The sequence below is a fragment of the Penaeus japonicus genome, unplaced genomic scaffold (genome assembly GCF_977035675.1).
Source record: "Penaeus japonicus unplaced genomic scaffold, GWHDUDI00000001_assembly GWHDUDI00000008, whole genome shotgun sequence".
NCBI classification, from domain to species: domain Eukaryota; kingdom Metazoa; phylum Arthropoda; class Malacostraca; order Decapoda; family Penaeidae; genus Penaeus; species Penaeus japonicus.
The window spans coordinates 27955980-27961232 of NW_028234410.1; the positions used below are offsets into that span (position 1 = coordinate 27955980).

General features: G+C 33.2%; 1 protein-coding gene across 1 annotated transcript in view; it reads right to left on the bottom strand.

Annotated features, from left to right (window-relative positions):
- LOC122267606 (furin-like protease 2) overlaps nt 1-5253 on the bottom strand; it is a gene marked incomplete in the record, with an annotated part of 326186 nt that overhangs the window by 28571 nt on the left and 292362 nt on the right.

A 5253-nucleotide genomic window follows, 5' to 3' on the forward strand; every position in this document is an offset into this window, starting at 1 on the left:
AGGCTTCTTTTAATTTGAAATTTTCTATTCTTGTTTTGAAGAATGGTCTTCTTGATTTAAACTTCGATGTCGTTGGGGCTTCCTCCATAATTTGTTTCCGTGGTGTATCTGCTGGGAGATTTTCTATACGTTGGTGTTGTTTTTGGGTGGCGTCCTCTCGGCGGAGGTTTGGTGGTGCTATGCCACTCATTGTTGGCAGCCATATGACTGGTGTTGATTTTATGGCTCCAGATGTAATTCGCATAGTTGAATTTAGTCACGTGTCAATTTTTGATGCATGTGCACTCTGTGCCCATACGAGTGCAGCCGTTTTAAGCACCGATTGTTTAGCTCCCCATGTGGTTCCTTTTGTTTAGTTTGTTTGCAGTATTTTATATGTGTTTTTTATATGTTGAAGTCCTGTCGAGGGTTATCCCTAGGTATTTTAGATTTGAATCAGTCGAGAGTGTTTGGTTATTTACTCTTATGTCCAGAGTTTTGTCAGCTTGCTTATTGTTTAAGTGAAACAAGGTTGATACCGTTTTATTGGTGTTCATTTGGAGGTACCACTTTTCAAAGAAATTATGTACTGATTGGATGTCAGTATTGATTGTGTTCTCTAACTGGTCTGTGTTGCTTGATTGATGGGCTATTGCAAAGTCATCAGCATATCCAATTTTTTTTAGATGTTGTGGTGGGCATATCGCTGATGTATATATTGAAGAGTGTTGGAGCCAAGACTGATCCTTGAGGGACTCCATTTCTTATTTTCCTGCTTCTACTTGTGTTCTTACCCAAGCAGACGACATATGTTCTGTTTCCGGACATTTTGTTCAGGAGCTCGAGGGTTTTCTTGCAGGGGATGAATTGGGCAAGTTTCATCATTAGACCATCGTACCATACTGTATCGTATGCTGCAGTTAGGTCTATAAAGACTGCTCCTGTTTTAGCTTTCATTTCGTATCCAGTCTCTATGTAAGAAGTTAGTGCTAGAGCCTGCGTTGTGGTATTTCTGCCCTGAATCCTGCTTGTTGGGGGGGAATGTGTGGGTCTAGGAGAGGGGTCAAGCGTTTGAGCATTATTCATTCCAGTAGTTTGAAGGAGCACCATAGAAGTGATACAGTTCGGTAACTTTTTGGGTCGGTTGCTGGTTTTCCTGGCTTTAAAATTGCTATTATCTTTGCTTGTTTCCAGATTCTAGGGTAATCAGAGTGGTTTAGTATGTCAGTGAAGGCTGTGGAGAGCCATTTGATTGCAGTAGTACCTAGATTATATATATGTGTGTGTGTATATACATATATATATATATATATATATATATATGTATATATAAATATATATACATATATGTATGTATGTATATATGTATGTATACACACACACACACACACACACACATACACACACACACACACACACACACATACACACACACACACACACACACATATACATATACACATGTATATATATATATATATATATATACACATATACATATATATATACATACTTATATACACATATATGTATATAATCGTATATATATATATATATAATATATATTATATATATATATATATACATACGATCATTGTATATAACTCTACTATATACATATATATATATAAACACATATGTATATACACTATATATATAGCATATATATATATATATAATAGTATATATATATAATATTATATCTATATATATATATGAGAATATTAAAGAGAGGAGAGAGAGAGAGAGAGAGAGAGAAAGAGATGCAAAACAGATTGGATTGCTTGCTGTTGCTTTAAAAAAAAAAAAAATGTCATCGCTGCCTCCAAAGAAACTGGTGGGAAATGGACATAGGTTGATAAAGTGTGCACGGAACTGAATGATCGAGAAGATAATAGTGAAGATAAATGAAGAAACAAATCAGAATAAAAAACAACAAGAAAGAAAGAATCAGGGACACAAACGGAGACCTCTAAGGTTTTAAAAAGAAATTTTACGATTAAAATGTAATAAAAACAATTTTATGGCAAACTCGTGAAAAAAAAAAAATCACAAACGTGAAAATGTTTATCTATAGAGCTAAAACGGGGATTTAAGTCATGATGCATATGCAACAGGAAATGTTGGAGAACTGGTAATTAGTGGTCTAACCGTTGGTGGAGAGAGGATTGCGGGAGCTAATCAGAATTGAAAATGGCAACACATGTGCAAGAATATAGCTTAGTAGTGGAAGTAAACAAATTAAAAAAAAGAGATAAAGGAAATGAGTCATGTAAGTAAATAATCAAAACACAATGTGTGATGTGACATATGTAAAGGAGATTTCTAAGTAAAAGAGGAAATGTACATGTTGAAAATAATACAAGAAAAAAAAAAAAAGTGAATGAGAATGTATTTCTAAAAGACCTACTGGTAGATTCCAAGATTCAGATAAAAATGCTCAGGTGGAATCCGGGGAACGAAACAAGAGCAAAAGAAGAAGATAAAAAAAAAAAAAAAAAAAACTAAAAAGGAAAAATGTATCATTACCTGTTGAGTACAAAAAAGGAAGAAGAAAAGGCTTTCAAAGAAAATAATACAAAAGTGAAGACAAAGAATTTACGTATAAAAGCAAAAGAATCAGTCCATTAACCCACAACGCAAACATGACACCAACATTTTTTTTTCTAAAAATAGTGAAGCAGAATATAGTAAAGCAAATCACGAATGGCTCAAACACAAAACAAAAGACAGCAGCTAATGAGGCTGTCTTATGGGTTGGCAGTTACAGGAAAAAGGATGAGACATTCAGAGTAAACAGTGTTCATATACAATATAGAGGAAGGTGAAGACAATAATCCTGAAAAGAGAAAGCAAATAACATGGAAATAGAATATGATATTATAACAATTTTACAACTTCATGAAACATTGAGAGTGTTTTTAGAGAAGGAAATATTTGAAGGAGGATTTGCGACTAAGACAATTAGGGATAAACTAGGAAATGAAAACCAAAACGGCAGCTAATTGGAGAAAATATGAAGCTCCAGGAAAAAGGAAATATAAAAGGAGTATGGATAACACTTGACAGAAACTATGAAAAAAAAAATACAAAATAATATGATACATAGACTGAAAGAAAACAGGGAAAAGTTGTAGATGGAAAAACTTGTAGATCATATAGCGACAAGAAGCAAACTTGTTAGTCCAGAAACGACCGAGGGAACGCCCACCGCCCCATCGGGCGAAGGTCCAACTCGGGGAAATGATTGTGCGCTGAGCAAGGATACGCTTTTACAACAAATAACATTGTAGATAATGGAAGTGCAATATAAACAAAGACCTTAATTGCGACACAGAATATTGAGAAATTAAAACCAATGACTATAAGCTAACAAGAAAAGGCGTGGAGGAGGATTAGCCTTTTTATATCTGGAAAGAATTCGCCTCTAAAATAGATTATGTAATATAATGCTCTCATGAAAAAAAAAAAAAAAAAAAAAAAAAAAAAAAAAAAATATATATATATATATATATATATATATACCTCCTGGCACAACAAACTGGGAAACAAAGTAAACGCTAACATGAGCAAATCCCAAGAGGCGAGAAATAAGCAAGAAGAAGAAGAAGAAGAAAAAAAAAAATACTTGACATTTTTTTGTCTGGGGTAGGGGGGGGACGGGAAGGCGTAAAACCTACAACATCTGAAGCAGAAAAAAAAAAACTCCAAATCCTCTCCGGACTCTATATTGCATTAAAATCGATTGTGAGAAAAACAAATAAATCCCTTGAAGTGCCAAACACCAGATGATACGGCGATGTTCTATAATATTGTAAGATGTCTTTGTAAAAGATTTGCAGCCCTTAAACAGAAACCTACTATGTAAGGAAGATTGACAAACAGATGACTGCAAGCGACACCAGTCGTTCGTGAAAACCAAAAATAGAAAAAAGCTAAGACTAGCATGATGACTCCTGAGACAATAATGTCCTAATTTAGCGAGCAAGTAAGAAAGTCAGACGATGTCTAGAGATTGGAATCGAGCCATCTTGCTGTATGTCTAAACAGATAAGTCAAGCCAAGACAGAATCTGAAAAGTAAGAACGTTTTATCAGGAAGTTGCATAGAACATTTGGACGGCTGAACAAATATATGCTTAATTGAAAAAAAAATATTCAGGACATTCATGTATACAAGGACACAAAATTGGACGAGATGTAATGAATTCTTGAGAATCAAAAATGTATAAATCTGTGGGGAATAAAGTCGTAATGTAACGCTTCGCGATAGTACTACTTGAGCAACATCAGCAACAATGGGTTTGTGGGAAATAAACAGAAAATCATGAGACCTGACATTGTCATCTGTGGTCAAGAACAGAGAATACCTTCGTTGTCATTTTACCGGAGTCTGCAGTGCAGTCCAACAGAACGTATTTTTCTTCTTTAGCAGTTATAAGTCATGGTGGTAAACAGAACAAAACAAACAATAAAACATAACCATAAAATACCCCCTTTTCTTCCATGGCCAGGGAAGTGATTTAAAGCAAGCTTACTTCACTGTACCAATCATATATCCTTAACCCTATGATACGAAGCCATCATTTTCTTGTTTTAACCACATATGGCGCCCCGTACCACCTGTTCATAAAAAAGTCATATCTTAGGGCTTCTCCGTTTCTCTCAATACTCTAATTGAAATAAAATTGTAGTACTGAGTCAACCATACCAGCTCATTACGTACTTTAAATTCTCTGGAAGAAATATGTAGTTTTTTTGGAAAATTTTATTTACTTTCGAAAGGTAAGAACAATTCGAACGGAAAAAAAAAACATGAAAATATGGAGAAGTGGGAGGAGATATGTATATAGATAATATATACATATATATATATATATATATTTATATATGTATGTATATAATATATGTTATAATAGTATCTATATACTATGTAATATATATACATAAATATTATATATATAATATTATATATATATATAGTATATATATATATCTAATTAGTATCTATATATATGTATGATGTAATATATATGTAAATATCTATGTATATACTGTATAAATATAATATATATATCATATCTATATATATAATATATAATATATATATATATATATAATATAGATATATAAGTATCTGGTAACGAGTAGGAGAGGTTTCCAGTGTTAGTCCTCCACGATATAATGTAAAGTTAAGTATATCCAGTATCCGTTGGCGGCACACGCATAAGGGTGAAAATATTTAATGTCTAGAGAGATAAAACGATCGAAATAG